General features: G+C 36.7%; 1 long non-coding RNA gene across 2 annotated transcripts in view; it reads right to left on the reverse strand.

Annotated features, from left to right (window-relative positions):
* The window catches only part of LOC134731091 (uncharacterized), a 480758-nt gene that overhangs the window by 47659 nt on the left and 415077 nt on the right, over positions 1 to 18022 (reverse strand). Inside the window, exon 8 of one of the 2 annotated variants that reach the window (XR_010113161.1) lies at positions 8754 to 8833. The exons of the other annotated variant lie outside the window; for it this stretch is intronic. This is a non-coding gene — a long non-coding RNA (uncharacterized LOC134731091). The remainder of the gene's footprint in view (positions 1 to 8753; positions 8834 to 18022) is intronic. 2 annotated transcript variants of the gene reach the window in all.

Below are 18022 nucleotides of genomic sequence, written 5' to 3' on the forward strand. Positions count from 1 at the left end.
GAGTCACAGCCAAATTGCATTAATGGCTTTTCTCTTGAGTGAAAGTTAAAATTCTATAGAAACCTTGAAAGATGCTGTGTGATTGATTTTCCAACTCCTTTTTGGATTATGGTGATAGGTTTTAAACAAGTATCTTTCTAATAAATTCCCTTTTTCTCTTTATGTTACCAAAACACTGTAACCAAATACATTCAAATCAAACAGTTGGGTTTCTGGTTTGTTCCATTATTTTGCTGTAGGCACACACCACCTACCTTATTCTTACTAAAGTTCCACCTGTTATTAAACAAAAATCAAACAATTTATCCTTTCTGCACATAAAGAGGATGGCACATCTCTGTCCTCCAACCCTACAAAAAGTTTCTTCTCTGGGCTAAATAATGATAGTTCCTTTTTAAAAATTAATTATTTACTTACCCCCAAGTTTACTATTTACTTTAGAAGTTCCATTTTAGTTGAGTCTTGCTTATCTGTCAATACCAAGAGCTTTAGATGCCTAATATGAGAAAGAATAAAGAAAGAGAAAGAAAGATGAAAGAGAAAGAAAGAAAGAAAGAAAGAAAGAAAGAAAGAAAGAAAGAAAGAAAGAAAGAAAGAAAGAAAGTGAGAGAGAGGAAGGAAGGAAGGAAGGAAAGAAGGAAGGAAGGAAGGAAGGAAGGAAGGAAAGAAGGAAGGAAGGAAGGAAGGAAGGAAGGAAGGAAGGAAGGAAGGAAGGAAGGAAGGAAATATCCCCTGTTGGTTATAGTGCATATCACTATATCCAATCCCCGTACATACAAGAGGCATAGCAAATTGTCAAAGGGCTTTCATGAATTCTGTGACATCTCCTACTAGCAAACTTTCCTTTTATTAATTGACTTCAAAAGAACAGCCATTGATAGTTATTAAATATAAAACAAAAAAGCAAATTTAGCTTCTGAACAGACTCCAGAAAAGATAACTTAAGAGGAAGTATGTAATTGTTGTATTTGGCTGCTTAGATTCCCCTGCAGGTCAGAAGAACCTGTGCTCCCATCTGCGAGGAGTGCTCCTGGAAGATAATGCTCAACTATATGTTTCAGGAAATCTCAGAAAATTGCCCTTAGTTGAAGAGCCCTGCATTGCTCAAGGTCATACCTCCTTCCTGAAGAAGCCTACATCCAATGCCTGGTTGATATAAAAGTATGGACACCCGGGCTCCTCCCAACAACAAAAGGCCACTGAAGGGCCATCTATTAACAGCTCCAGAGCTCCCATGTAATTGGTTGAAACCTTGTTGAGACTGATGCCTGCAAGAGCTTCTCTCACCTCCAAGTCCTATCTCTATCTCTTTCTTCTATAGGTGCTGACTCCGACTGCACTTCCTAATAAACTCCTAGCATTTTAATCTCTTTCTCAGAGTTGGCTTTCACAGAATCCAACCTGCAACACATACCTAGAAGAAAAAGATTAATTGAGAAAAACATGGCCAGGCACCGGTGGCTCATGCCTGTAATCCCCACACTTTGGGAGGCCAAGGCAGGAAGATCACCTGAAGTCAGGAGTTCAAGACCAGCCTGGTCAACATGTTGAAACCCCATCTCCACTAAGAATACAAAAAATTAGCCAGGTGTGGTGGCACATGCCTATAATTCCAGCTACTTGTGAGGCTGAGGCTGGAGAATTGCTTGAACCCAGGAGGCAGAGGTTGCAGTGAGCCAAGAAAAGCATATATACATTTAAGTAAACAAAAACATAATAATACATAAATTGTAGCTACTTGATTCTATTAGCTTTTCAATTTATGATGTGCATCATACTAAATATTTTTCCTGTGAACACTAAATGCTTTACATATTAATACTAAACACCTTAATTGCATTACTTATGAGCTTTTGTATGTGCATTATACTGGACCGTTTAGTTGCATTACCTTACTTAACCCACATAGCAACCTTATACATAGGCATCATTATTTATCAGTTTTACAGATGAAGAAAATTAATGCTTAGGAAGTTGAAACAACTTGTTCAAGATCAAATAGCCAGTAAGTGGCAGAATCAAGAGTAAAACCAATTAAGTTTAATTGCAAACCCACTTATTTCACCACTTCTATAGGTACTATCCCAGATCTCAAATCAGAAGCAGAATCTACAATTCTGCTTTTTTCTTTTTTTTTTTTTTCTTGGAAAGCAGGCTTTCTCCAATTGCAAGCCCAGAATCTACAATTTTCCTTCTGATTTGAGAAATGAACCTATAACATGGATACTTCCTGTGCTACATTCCTTTCTTAAGTTGTTGGCTGAAAGTCCAGAGTTGATTAGAACAATTCTGGTCACACATCTGACCAGTGGCAGAAGATACTTGCTAATAAGTTTTCATATGCTAGTCTATTATTTGGGTTCTTGAGCACTTTGTTTGTTTGATGAAGAAAAGATTTTGCAATACACAGTTCAATGTGTTGAATTATGAATGGTCACTCTTCAGAGAGTTAAAGTTTTAGAGACAGAGAATATTATTGGTTGAAGACATATAAATAAATGATTAATGTTGGGAGAATACATTGATCAAGTTAATCACAAGTGAAAAGAGACAAAATTTTCTCCTTAACATTATCAGATACCATTCAAGCTAATTTTGAAAAGTTCTAAGAAAATATGCATAAGGTTTGTATGTCTGAGCAATGTAATCAAGATTTAATCAATAAAAATAAGCTTAGACTCAGATCATTTTTCATGTTTCTTTGATGTATCTTTTCCAATTAAAAGACAACTAACTTATAATGTGTACCACTAATACAGAAAGACAGAGTGAACAATATTTCATTTTCTTTGTCTCAGTGCTTTTGGTTTATTTGAAACAAATATATCTATCTAAACATTATGGGTTTCCATTTAATATGTACAACTTTACTATTAGCTATAGCAAGTACTTGAAAGAATAGAAAAAAATTATAACTATAAAAGAGTTAATTAAGCAACATTTGTTTTGTTAGATAGTACAATTTCTCAATTGTAGAGTACAGTTTATTTGAATAAAGTCAATATACATCTCAACCAAAATAAAAAATAAAACCAGCATTGCAAATTATATTTTTAGAGACACAATCATACAATATTGCTTAAATAATAAAATATTGAGATACGAAGTATTTTCACATTGAGCCATTCCTTTAGAGCACCTGGATAACAGATTTCATGCCTTCTTAAAGAATTCTAGCAATTAGAATAGAAGATATATTTTGTTTCTTTCATTTAGAAGGAAATGATATTTCATTTCAGATTATCAATGTAGAGAAACTGTATTTGCAATATAATCAAATATATCATCTATCAAGCAGAATCATCAAGCCATACAAGCCATGAAGTTGGAGTAAATCTGTCTTCTGAAATAGAAAAAGAAATATAGAACTATTCTTATATATTACCTATTTATATTGGCACATGTGCAATGTAGAGAAGGTATTGTTAATTCTGGGCTTTTCTACATATTTCAGTGCACTTTAATCTTAGTTCACCCTGTCAAAAGATCTGAAACTATGGTCAATGAATCTACAGAAATATACTGAGTTAACCATTTTTATTCAACTGAAAGAAATGCATAGAAATTAGGTTGCCTTGGATATGCAATCTAGGTCAATACACTGGAATAAGTTTTGTACTTGAAGCTTGCTAGCAATCTATAAATGGAAGCATTTATCTAGATGTCCAATTGACATATGCACAGGGTTTGGGCATCCCAATATTTTTTAAAAATGTGATTCATTGTATTAACCAAATAGAGGAAGAGGTTAAATAAGTCCCCTAAAAATTCATAGCTAACAGACATCATGATGAAGTTTCAAATCTCATGTACTTTCCAAAAGAAGGTATTTGTGTTTGAGGTTTTTACTTTGTGTTAAAAGAGTTTTTTTTTTTTTTTTTTTTTTTTGAGACGGAGTCTCGCTCTGTCGCCCAGGCTGGAGTGCAGTGGCGCGATCTCGGCTCACTGCAAGCTCCGCCTCCCGGGTTCACGCCATTCTCCTGCCTCAGCCTCCCGAGTAGCTGGGACTACAGGCGCCCGCTACCACGCCCGGCTAATTTTTTGTATTTTTAGTAGAGACGGGGTTTCACCGTGTTAGCCAGGATGGTCTCGATCTCCTGACCTCGTGATCCGCCCGCCTCAGCCTCCCAAAGTGCTGGGATTACAGGCGTGAGCCACCGCGCCCGGCCTAAAAGAGTTATTTTTGATTGTAAGAAAATTCAGATTATAGGAGGGAGGCACAAGTGTATTGAATTTTTCTGAGAATTTGATGATTTTATTTGAAAAATTATAGCATAGAAAATCATTTGGGCTCTATTTCCAGGTGCCCTTCAATAAAATAAAATAAAAACAAGAACCTGGAGATGTGGAAGTAAGGTATAGACAAAGGATGAAGATGACTTCCACAAGTTTAAAGGGATTTGTTAGTGGGGTAATCTTAGTAGGCCAGGTAAACACATGCTGTAATGGATACAAAATGTCCACTAAATCAGTGAAAGCCATTGACCAAAATATTATATAGCTAATGTATTGATTTCTTTTGTGTAATAATTATAAAGTGCCTTATGTGCATTATCACATTTAAAACACTGAAAACATTCTTAGGAGGTGTTCATTGTCCTACTATTATCGTTATAGATGAGGTAAATTACACTAAAAGAGATTAAATGTAGCAGGACACAAAATAGGTAAACATTTACATTGCCCTCTTCTGTTTTCTAAGGAAGATGGTTTCCTTGCTTCTTTAACAGATCTCATGAGGTGCTTGACTCAGCTTTGCTCTGCTGAGTGCTGAGGCGAAGTCTGAGGAAGAGAATTTGGGAAGCCAAAAGAACAATAAGTTGCTATACGTGAGATCAGAGAAACATAGCTGAATTGGAAAGAGGGAATGCAGAGGGTTGGAAAGAATAGTGTTGCAATCCTTTGAAAAAGAGATCCATTGAGGGAAACTGAGAGAGGTGTGAGAATACCCATCAACGTGTGAGTAACCATAAAGGGTGGAAGTTTTGACAAAAGGGTAGTCATACTCCAACAGGATTTTTAGGATGTTTTGTGATAGAATATATCTACCAGTGTCTCCCAAATATTACAGGAAAGGGTTGTCATTTTCTTCAATTCTTTGCTGTAAGTTAGGATTATCATTTATACATTAACTTGATGAGATTTTATTTAAAGAGAATTCAGTAGTCTCAAAAGGTAAATTCATTGTCAATTTTATCAGGAAATTATCCAAATTCACACAACTAGTAAGTAGTAAAGCTAGAATTCCATCCCATCTATCTAACTTCCAGCCTCTGCCATTAATCACCTCCTTTTATTGCTTTTGTCTCCCAAGCATTTCTCTTTCCTCTGGAGAAAAATATCTGCTTTCTTTAAAATAAATGTTCCATCCATGCAGCTAAGCAGCTAAGGACACGAACAGCCACTGATACAGGTCAACTCATCAGTAGATTATTGAGGTATTAAAATATATTAAATTATTACATTATTATTTATTTATTTTTAGAGACAGGATCTCGCTCTGTCACCCAGGCTGGAGTTTAGGGGTCTAATTATAGCACACTGCAGCCTCAACCTCCTGGGCTCAAGCAATTGTACTGCCTCAGCCTTCCAAGTAGCTGGGACTACAGGCCCATGAAACCACACCTGGCTTTTTTTTTTTTTTTTTTGAGATGGGGGGGTCTCCTTATGTTGCCCAGGCTGATCTTGAACTCCTGGCCTCAAGCAATCCTCTTGTCTGGCCTCCCAAAGCCTTGGTATTACAGGCATAACCCACCATGCCTGGCCTTAGTCATTAAATTATATGCTACTTCAAACATCACTTCTTGTGGCATTGCTACATCCAACCAGTTATTTGAAATTACAAATTTTAAATTACAGTCTTATTAGCTGGGACAAGACTTTTGGTATAGAAGATTGGGATTCCTCCCTCTGCCCCCAAGGGAAAAAACTTTCAAATCTGGGTAAACAAAATATATAATAAAAAGTAACTACACTTTCTAGGTGAAAATAGATAGATGTCAAATGAATAAATGTTGAAAATCTATACCAGCGGAGGCAAAGGTACTTTAGAAAACCATTAGAGAATCAATATACATGAGCACAGTTTTAAAGAATAATCAGGATTTTTCCATACGAAACGGTAGTTTTACAATATTAGAGGAATAGAGACAAATATATAAAGAGAAAGACATTTGTAAAAATTGCAACATTTTTGAAGACTAATGATAAATTCAGTTCTATTTCTCTGTTGATAAACTCCTTTGTGTTTGAACTGTAGGTTTTAGCTAAGGTTATTTTACTTAGCTTTCTTGCTTCCTTATAAATGTTGCTGACATTTGGAATAACTGTGGCTACTTATTCAAAGAATCTGTGTCCACCAGGATATATGGAGCTTCAGCTAAATCCAAAATGCTAAAGCATGTTTATTTTCATTTATTTTTAATCAAATAAAACTAATAAATAAATAAATAATCTTAGGTAAGGATTACTAGTAATTTAACAATTTTGTGAAACTTTTTCTGGAGTTTTAACCTTTCCAACATTTTGCTATCTTGTATTCAACCTTATGACTCAGACGAAGATTTGTTTCATCAGAAATTTGTTTGATCTTCTTTATGTGAATGCAAACCTGAGTTTTGAAGTCATATCAGCATTCTCAGACCATATTTTCTCTTGATTGCTCTGCCTGGGTTTGCTAGAGTATTAAGTTTCTCAAACTAAAATAATTTGACATGTTTTCTTCTAAAATCAATTTTCTTTATAAATAAGCCCCTTGAAGTTCCTATTAGTAACAGTGATTCTTTCTATGTTAGTCTGTGCATGCCTGCCCTAACAGCCAGGGAATACAAGATGGCTGCTTTTGCATTGTTTAGTCCACCAAAATAGCTGTTTATGATCATGCTGTATGTTCATACTTAACAGCTCTTCTCAATCCATTTAGCTATTTCTACATGTATTTCAAAAAGAACCCTGCTTTTCATAAAATCTTTTGAACTTTCTTCTTTCAAAAATATGTAGTGCAACACTAGAAACATGTAATATTCCCCCACCTATATCAAATGGTTTCTAGCACATTTTCTTGAAAAGGCAGATATCCAATAAATTTGTGTTGATTTATTACTCTTTTCAGTTGAACAATGTTTGTAATAACTAATGTCTATAGTTCTTTGCGAGCAAAAGGGAAAATTGTGCCTCTATGGTTTTCTTAGGAATCATTCTCTTCAGTCAGATCACGATTTGAGTTTGAACTAACCAGAGAGTAGCAGAAGGAACGTTTTCTCATTTCCATGTCCAGAAAGATATATTCCTGCTACCCTCCTGAAGTCAGAGGATGAAATCATAGTCAATACATCTTTGCAGATAAACTATTAGGTACATTTTTCTTTGTCTATAGAAATCAATGGAACACAGAAAACTACCGCTTGCTATCCCCTCAACCCCTTGGAAAAAAAAAAGTTGGGTAGAGGGTGTTTTTGAGTGTATGTGTGTTTCAAGCTTCATTTGGGTCCATTTGTTTTTTGCTACCACCAGTATATTAAGTAGCATTTGTATAAATCAAAATCATATGAGGGTATGAGTTTATCAGGGGCAACAAACTTTCAGTCTTTGGAAAATCCATCACATTGTTCTCAGTGAAGAATCAAACTGTATAGCTAAGGAGCATAGATATACTGAAATGTAGCCCACTTTGAAGAGAAGGAAGGGAAACTAAGCTCTACTTCCTGGGAAAAAAAAGGAGTATCTGTCTATATTATGTGGGATTTTTCTCCAAAGATTTCTTTCTACTCTCTTATTGATTTAATCTTTTATTTATATTAATATGTATTCATGAATATTAATTTTTTACTTTGGATTATAATTCAATACTATGTTATTTGTGTATTCTGTTGCTAAATTGTTCTACCATGTCCTTGTGGGAGCTCCCTCAGGTTGGAGCTTTGTGTCCCTTTGACATGCCCTCATCTTTTTGTTTCTTGAACACTTTCTTACTTTCTGGTATTACAAGATGCTCAAGACTCATTGTTCAATTTTCCCACCACAGACCTAGGATTGACTTTACTTTTAATTTCTGAAAATAATTTAGTAGACCTCTAGGCTCCATCTCCTCAAGAAGCTGTGGTGTCCTATTATCTTGAGGTCACCAAGATAATTTCTCACTGAATCTTAAGAGTCACACCATATATGCACCATTCTAAGCCTGACTCAAAGTTCTCATAACTGTAATATCATTTTATTATATCTAATTTCCTCCCAGTTCAAATGTCTGTTGTCTCATGAGAACCTTTTCTATCAGTCAGGATCTTGGAATGAAACATATATCATGCTCAATCTTGTCATTTGAAGAGATTTTGATAGTGGAGTTATTTATAAAGTACATACAGGGTTTAGTAAGGTATAATGCAGTGCTCTAGACCTAGTAAAAATAGGAAGCTATTATTCTAAGCCTTTAAGGCCACTGGAGGGAATGATCACCAAAACCTGGAGAAAATAGCTGTAGGTGGAAAGGTTCTGAAGAAGAATGCAGCAAGCTCAATAAAGCCAACCCATTCTTTTGACCACTGTCTCCTTCCACTTTCAGATTTCATACTAGGACCTTTCATTGGCTGAACAAAGACAAAGACAGAAATCAAGGAAGGTCAAAGAAGCAGTCAGTTTTCTGGCACCCAAAGTTGTTGGAGAAGGGTACAGAGTCGGTAAATAAGTCATATGACAGACAGGCAGTATTTTCTTATTTTAATAACAAGTTTAAAAATCCCACTTCTTGTACTTACCTTCTGTCTGACGCCATCAGTATTTTAAGATGCCAACTGGGATCAAGTTCAACACTGCATTACTGAAGAATCCAGATTATCTACATTTCACGTGCCAAATGAAAGAAAGAACCCAGAAAATAAAACAATATGATGATAACAGTAAAATTTTTAAAAATGAAATTTATGGTCTAAATCCTGATCATTAATGGTTATTTCATATTGAAGCAATGAGGCCTGTTCTTCATTCTGAACATAGGGTAAAGGTGAAATCTTTTCACATATTTATTTATTTAGCCAATTTATACATATAGTGAATTTTAATTATAACTTAATAGTATGCCTCCTTATTATGCATATAATTGGGGCTATCTGAATTTTCTTTGGAATTGTGCCTCCAATTTACCATATTTTTTTAGGCAACTCTATTTTAATTACTAGTTGAATATGATGGGTAAATTTTATTGTTCTCTCTTTTGATTTTGAAAAAAAGAGGGAAACCTTAACTTCTCAGATTGCTGAGAAAAATAGAGCTCATGAAAACACACACACAATCACACACATGTCTTCAATATCTTTGCAAAGATACTGGAAAGGGGAAAAGTTCTGTTTCCTTCTTTCATGAGTATCATAAATTTCAGTAAAAGAGAAAATTTGAGCATTTCCCAAGGTAATCATCTTTCTGCCAGCCATCATACTATTACTTCGTAAAATCTTTGCCATCCCACTCTATTTTCTACCTTCTCATTCTTAAAATTTCCAAAGCTTCACCAAATCCTCATTCTCTGTTGATGGCCTACCCCCATGGTTCAATAAGAAAACAAGCACTATTTTGCTAATATATCTGGGGGGATACAAAATACAAAATAATATTATGCCACCATACCAGACTGGAATCATAGCTTTGTTTACCTGTGTACTTAATTTTAAAGATAGAAAATAGTGGAACATAATTGTTTGCTAAAGATCACACTTGAATAGAAAAGAGATGATAAAAGAAGAAACTTGATTCTATCAAGATTAGTTTTTAAAAGAATGATAAACATTCCATCCATTGCAATAGTTAAAACCATAAAGAGTGTGCAGATGTAGACTAAGGTAGTTTTATGTATTTAGGATTTTACATTAATGATTTACCTCCTAATGACCTCTAGGTGACCACAGTCAATGGTTACATCTGTATTATTATCTTACTCAACTTCAAGCATCTTTGACCAACTTGGTTTCTCCCAACTTCTTTATTCTTCTTTACTTGTGTTCTTTATGTGCCTTTCCTTATACCAGTCTCCTGATCAGGGAGGATATTTAGAAAGAGTAGAAAAGTGAGGGAATGGACAAGAGATACAGTTTCCCTACCAAATCTACCTAAATTAGGAATCCATGTCCTAAACTAACAGCATTATTTCTTCACAGAGCATTTTATTTCTCTCATAACTTTTTTCAAGTTCACATGTATTTATTAGTTATTGTCTGTGTGTTCAACTAAATTTTATCCAGAGGGTCCAAGAATAGTGTTCAAAGCTATATTCAAGTATACAATACAGTGTCTGGCAAGAGTGGATGCTCAACCAATAATTCTAAAGTAAATCAATGAATGTAACATGGTTCAGGCCAAGGAATGAAAATAAACCAGAAGAAATGGATGGGTAGAACAGGAGCAGGTATAGTAAGTTAAACTTGAAAAAAACAGTTAAATTACAAGTTAAACATGAAAAAACCAGTTAAATCCATGATAAGAAGAGAGGGTCAGACAAGTCTCATTAAACTCTCCTCTCTTTGGAATTCAGACACAACTAACCAGCATTAACATTAAAAAAGATATCTTATAACAGACAAAACAAACTCTTTGTAGCAGTAAGATATCAAATTCCAACCTGCCTCTAGTATAACATCATATGACAGAGACCAAGCCCTGAAAGAAAATGAAGTATTTTACCCCAAGATATATTTTATGACATATTTTGATATGGCCTCACAAAGCTGTCTCTTGTAGGGAAAATCTACATTCTGTAGAAAAATCAGATTCGTTTTCCTGGTCTTTTCCTCGTCCAGGAGAGATTTAATTAAGAGTCTGGCACCTTTTAGAGTCTGATAAGAGACATTTATCATTTATTCTATCTAATGCCTGCTACCTGGAGGCTTCATCTACACAACAAGACCCCTGGCTTCCACAAGCCCCCTTATCTTAACAATAAACATTTCTTTCTGCTAACTTCACTCCTTCAGGTGGAGTTTAACCCTTTCAACCAATTATAATTCAGGAAATCTTTAAATCCATCTATAAGGTGGAAGCTCCCCACATCACTACTTTGAGATGTCCTGCCTTTATGGGATGAACCAATGTATATCTTACATACATTCATTTATGTCTCTGCCTGTAACTTCTGTCCCCCTAAAATGTTTAAAAAAAAATGTAACCCAACTACCTTGGGCACATGTTCTCAGGGTCTCCTGGGGCTATATCATGGGTCATGGATCTTACATTTATCTCAGAATAAATCTCTTCAAATATTTTACAGAATGTGACTCTTTTGTTGACATAAGTTACATTCCCTGAAGATCTAAAATTGTCACCACATAGGAACTCTTTCATTTAGCTTATATAAATCAGGCAAAGTCTAGAAATCATAACCAGGTGAAAATTATACAATTGCACTGCTCTACCTTTGTTAGCTAATACTGACTTTGCCTCTTTTTTTTTTCCTTTTATCATTTTGCTGTTTCTCACACTCTACCCTGGTTCTGTGCTTAATTACTCATTCTTGGACATTCATAAGAGCTCATTCTTTCTACATTTTTCATCTGATATTGTTACAGTGGGTAGAGCAGGAAAGGGATCCCCAGCCCCCAACCAGAAATGTCAACTGACCATCAGGTGATGATCAGGTGGTTGTTACATTGTTTCTCAAAATAATAATCAGTCACAGCCAGTGCCAGGGAAAGGCAATCTCCCAATAGATAGAAAAAAACTGAAAGTGGTAATCAGCAGCTTCCCAATAAGACTTCAAGAATTAGGCAATTAGGGCCAAGCACGAACATTAAAAAGGCAAAATGGCAGACTGGTATATGGCCTTCTAGGGCTATTCAACTGCTAAGGGAAGAATGCCTCAAGTAAGCATGCGTACAACTCCAATAAACACACTGTGCATGCTTGCATGCTCCCCTCCCAGGTGCTCGCAGTCCTCTGTGCATGTGGACAGCTCACCCCAAGAGAAGAATCAGGGAAGAAGGGACAGAAGGCTCAGAAGTATGCCAACTTCTAAAATCCTAAGTTAAAGATCATACCATGCACTTGATCTCTTAGGTCACCTGTTTGGCCCTCTTCCAAGTGTACTTTATTTTCTTTAATTCTAGCACTAAAGCTTTGTAATAAACTTTCACTTCTGCTCTAAAACTTGCCTTGGTCTCCTCTGCCTTATGCCCCTTAGCCAAGTTCTTTCTTCTGAGGAGGCAAGAACTGAGGTTGCTTGTAGCCCTATATGGATTCACCAGCAGTAACATACTTTGGTGCCACATGACTCATATATGTTCCACTGCTAACACACTTTGGTCCACATGACTCTGATACGTTCCCTAAGTGGTAAGACATGTCCACATCTCACCTTCTTTGTTCCAGAGGCATTAAACCCCTTTATGTGGTTTTCTTCTCACCTTTCACTCTCCTGCTTACTAACCAACTCTCAGAAAGATTCTTCTTGGCCAAAAGTAGCTCTGCTCACCCAGGCTGATCTTTCAGCTCACCCTGACAGGTGGCTCATGGGGGGTGGGAAAGACCTTGGGGTCTGCACCTAGTAGAACTGAGGTATTTAATGGCCCTCCTGACAGGAGACTCATGAGACTAGGCTAGGACTAAAGCCTAACACCCTGCAATGTCTGGGGTTTCTTCTGCTTTTTCAACTAAAATCAGCTCTTTCCCAAGAACTTGCACTGCCTATTATTCTGTTTTTTCTGTATGTGTTCTGAAATGGCCTTGCATACCTGCCAAATTGTCTGCCTCAGGGGTAAGTCTGCCTCTTCTCTGGCTGCACTTTGCATTCCACATGACTTTTTAAACATACACTACCTGTTATTCAGGCTCTTGCTGCATTTGCTGGGCTGCAAAGACACGGGCTGTCTTGATGATACCCTCTGAGATTTATACTTGCTTTTACCTTACCAGCTTGGATACCTCTAACCCTCCCCCTATCTGCTGACACATTTCCAGGACAGACACTAACTGGAATCCTGACTTTGCCAGATTCTTATGACTTACCTACACTTTTTTTTTCCTTATCATGCTCTAGGGTTAAGATTTTCATAGGCTTTTGAAGCTGTTTTTCTGCCTGCATAATGCCTCACCCTGTGGCCCTTTATGGACCTCACCTGCTTGCTTTTTTGAGTTAATACCACATTTGGAGGAGGGGAAATTCTCTTTGCCATTTGCAATTTTTTATCCCCACATCCTCTAGAGGTTACTATTCTATGTCAAGAGTGCAAAGGAATGCTCACTTAAATCTCAGGGCTGCTGTTTTTGTGAGCATATGAAGGCTTTACATGAGTATTCCTCTAGCTTCCTCCCACTTCCTCCCGCAGCCTGAATTTCTCTAATCACTTCCACACCTTCTCAACATGCATCAACACCTTCAAGGTCATATTTTAAGGGAGGGAAGTCCAAGGCTATTGTGACAGTTAGCTGAAAAACAGGCTTCTCATCTACTACTACTTTTCATCTTTAAAGAACATGGGAAATGGGAATATAAGAAAAAAGATAATCAGTTTGTTGCTAAAGTGCTCTGAGCAAGAGTCACTATAAGGACCTGGAGAAAAGGACATAGGCCAACCCAAGCCTTCAGGTGCAAGAGATACATAGGACAGAGAAGATGGCTGATCTTAGACTAACATATTACCATTATAACAGAGATGAACGCAAGGTTAAGGGTACACAGTAAGACTGGTTCATTCCAGCACCATAAGGATGAACAGGGGCTCACTTCACTATGTTATCTCCTCTGATCCCAAGTGGGTAATTGTGACAAGATGAGACCAAGGTTAAGGGTACATAGTAAGACTGGTTAATTCCAGAACCCTAAGGACAAATGGGGAATGCCCTATTCAGGATAATAGAAAAGTAAGAGGTGATGCCTTCTTTTTTCTTTTTATGTTTTCTCCTCTGTCCTCTCTTTGCATATGCAAAACCAAGTCTTCATGCCACAGGACATGCCACTTGGATGCATCCCCTCAAAACCAAAAAGTTTGAATCTTCCAAACCTTAAACACACACACACACACACACACACACACACACACACACACTAGCTTTCCTTTGTAAAGCTGTTTGACATAAAAATAAACTGAGAGTAAATTACAAAAGTCAGCCTTGGAACCCAATGCCCCTGTACAGGAATGTACAGGAGGTCCTCATATTAGTCTTCTGTTTTTTGTTGTTGTTGTTGTTTTATAACTGAGAGTAGAATAAGGAGGACAGAGCACAGAGGTAATAAAAAGGAGAAATGCTGGGACAAGAGGCAGGCTCAATTATTGGCTGTTTTATAAACCCTCCAACCCCCTCTTCAGGTTGCCATGAGAATACCCTCTCAGGTAACTGCCTTTGGTGTGGGAAGTCAGGCCACTAGAAGGCAAACTGCCCCAATGGTGTAAATGGGAAAAACCCTGGATGGCTCATCCCTGCTGCCACAAGCTAGGCCACTGGAAACAAGACTGCCCTGAGTGCCAAAGAACCCCCAGGACAAAATCTCAACGTCTATTATTCTTGAGTTGAAGGGGCTCTCTGTTCTGGCTGGCTTCCAAATCAGACATCATAATCAACAGGACAAGGGAAACTTTGGAGGTGTCAAATAAAATTATAAATTTCCCTTTGGGGTTCAGGAGCTGCCTACTCTATGCTTATCTTCTTCTCTGAGCAACTCTCCTACAAATCCTGTTGGGTAATAGGGAAAAATGCCACCTCCTCCCTCCAAAAGAAAAGATTCACACCTCCTTGGTGCAAAAATATACTTTTCCAAGATGGGTGCTTGCTTAATATTTACCCAACCTCTAAATTCATCTTTTTCTTGAATAGCTCTATTTCTCCTGGAAAAGCTACCTAAAACTTTAACCAATAAGTTGAACCTTGACACTCCTGCCTCAGGGGTTTAGAAATAGCCCACACTTACCCAGAGAAGCTTCAGCAAAAATTTAACAGAGCAACCTCTTAAGAAGGGATAATTTCTATAGTATGTAGATAATTTGTACAGTATTTCTACAGCATCTTTATCTGCTCCTCTTTCACAGGAGTCACAGAGCAATATGTTGTATAATCCATAACTTGTAAACAAGGAAAATTACTTTTGACTAATTCAAAGGTTGTAAAGTATAGGTATTTCTGGGACAGAAAGTTATAAAGAAAAAAGATTTTTTGTATAAGAAAAGAATCTTGTATGATAAATTCTTGTCCTAAAGTAAAATGACTCATTGTTTAAAAAGAAAGATGTTTAGGACAAGTCAGAAAGTCCAAGCATGTCATAATTGCTCTGTGTAAGTTGTAAAAAAAACTCATGAAAGGGAATTTATAAAAGAAATGTTATACAATTTTAAATGTTATTAAGCCTACTAAATGCTTCATGAACGGTTATTATGATTTTAACTGTACAACTTCCCTGCTTTAAAGCTAGGTAAACCCTGGAGACATACAGAGTTATCCATGCCTTCTAGCTATGCTGGAATATGTCAGATCTTATCTGCACTTTTGTCTGGTGTCTTGGCTCCACACGTAGTACATAATTAAAATAACTTACAGGCTTTTCACTAAAATAATAGTTGCTAAGAGTTAACAGTGTAACATGTACGTGGGACTACTGGAACAATAGTTTTACATGCAAGGCATGTAAGGAAACTAGAATGATATGCTTTCAGTAAAAAACTATAAGAAGGCATGAGATTGTGGATTTTTTTGCCTGGTTTAGAGGGTTAAAAGATTGTTTTAGAAGGTGGTTTTTTAATCCACTATAGGAATCTAACAGGTGCTCTTAAATGCAGGTTTCTGATAACTTTGGAGATTCTGACATTAGAATAGAGAAAAAAATCTTTCAGGACTTTCATGGAGAGCTAAAATGTTCATGAATATCAAGCAGAACAGTAGTTAACTGCCTGGACTGTACTAATTGAAGATGAAAATAATCCTTTTATGACTTTTTATTTAGAATGTCATTAATCCTTTGTTATTAAAAGCTGAGAAAACTTTACTTTTTAGCACCTGCAGGCTTGGGTTGGCCTATGTCCTTTTCTCCAGGTCCTTATAATGACTCTTGCTCAGAGCATTTTAGCAACAAACTGATTATCTTTTTTCTTAGATTCCCATTTCCCGTATTCTTTAAAGATGAAAAGTAGTAGTAGATGAGAAGCCTGTTTTTCAGCTGTCACAATAGGCTTGGACTTCCCTCCCTTAAAATATGACCTTGAAGGTGTTGATGCATGTTGAAAAGGTGTGGAAGTGATTTTATAACTTTTAAAAATTGTGTAAAGTATACTTCTATATATAAACAAAATTTGTAGCATATTTTTCTCTATTGGATTTCCCCCAAATTTGGAAACTGTATGTGAGTATTCTTAAATTATGGCAATACAATTATTTGCATAAGTACAATAAGAATCTGTTTTGTTTTGCAACAAGAAATGATTGGGGAAACTGGTTATTTTAACAAGGCTTTGACTGGAATGGCAAGCTTTCCTTGAAGGTAACCAATTTGGCTTATAGAGCCAATAAAAGCCCTTTGGGAACTGGCCTCATACCTTATCCACACAGATCCTGTACAAGGTTCCTTACTGTGGTAAGTAAAAAATATTACTTTCTGACAGGCCCAGGAGCCCCAAGGTATTTTGGAACCTCAGAAGGACAGAAATTTACCCAATGCATACAGATATTTGATGGCACAAACTCATGCACAGGCTCAAGGCTTAAAAAAGTCTTATCTCAGATTCCTTATGGAACAAAGTTCCATCAAAGCCAATTTAAAAAGGAGCCTATTTGACAAATAATTATTCTTGCTGTGCTTTATGCAATAATCAGGCCAAATATAATAAGACTAAAGTTTATTTTGCAAACAAATCAGTCCTATAATGATTTGTTTTTAACAAAAATCAAGAATAGAGAGATAAAAATATTTTTCAAGAACTATGGTATACCTGTCATTAGATTTTAGTGTCATCAGTGGTTTTGAGGTTTTGTCTGCAATTTAGACTATCCCTGTTTATTCCTGTGAACCAATAAGTAATCTCTGGCTGCAGCTCAGTAAAAAACAAAGGGATGGGTAATGTAAAAATCTGGATCAAAATTCTAATTCTGCACACATACTGAATTTGGCTAGGAACACCATAAGCCCGAGTCTTAGCAGGCATTACTGTAACCACCAGCTATGTGAGCATGTCAGCAGCCTTGGGATTTTTTAAAGCTTTCCTCACTCCTATTTTGTTTTGACATCCTTCTAAATCTGATAACCTGATTTGTCTCCTCTAGTCTTGAAGCCATCAAGCTCCAATTGATCCTCACTGAGGAATACTGTCCTCTAAATATTAAGAATCAGCTTTCTACAGGGGACCCTCAGACTGCCCAACTGTGGGACATGAGAAAGGCAAGATCTTGTCATGGTCTCCCTTGGACCTGGCTGGATACCACTTTCACCAAGTCATGGAGCCAATTCTTCCCTGACAGCTAGCAAGAGGCCAAGACCCACAGAACCACCACCACCACTTCTCTATCAGCAGGAAGCAATTGCAGAAAGCTGACTTTCATTCACTTTCCCCCAAATATTGTGGTATTGGACTCTTGAGTGGGGAAATATTACAGTAGGTAGCTAGTTAGACATAAAGAGAGCAGGAAAAGTATTTCCCCATCCCCAGTCAAGAATGTCAGACAAACCATTAAGTGATGGTCAGTTGGTTGTTACACTGTTTCTCAAAATAATAATTGGTCACAGGTGTCACCAGGGAAAGGCAGTCTTCTAATAGATAGTATAAATCTGAAGCTGGTGATTAGTAGCTACCTGATAAGACCTCAGGAGTTAGGCAAGTGGACTCAAGCATGCACATTAAGAGGCAAAATGGCAGCATTTAACTGGTATATGACTGTATTAGTTCCTTTTCATGCTGCTGATAAAGACATACCAAAGACTGGGCAACTTACAAAAGAAAGAGTTTTAATAGACTTTACAGTTCCAAATGGTTAGGGAGGCCTCACAATCATGCAGAAGGCAAGGAGGAGCAAGCCACTTCTTACATGGATAGCATCAGGCAAAAAAAAGAGAGCTTGTGCAAAG

The sequence above is a fragment of the Pan paniscus genome, chromosome 1, assembly GCF_029289425.2.
Source record: "Pan paniscus chromosome 1, NHGRI_mPanPan1-v2.0_pri, whole genome shotgun sequence".
Classification (NCBI taxonomy): Eukaryota; Metazoa; Chordata; class Mammalia; order Primates; family Hominidae; genus Pan; species Pan paniscus.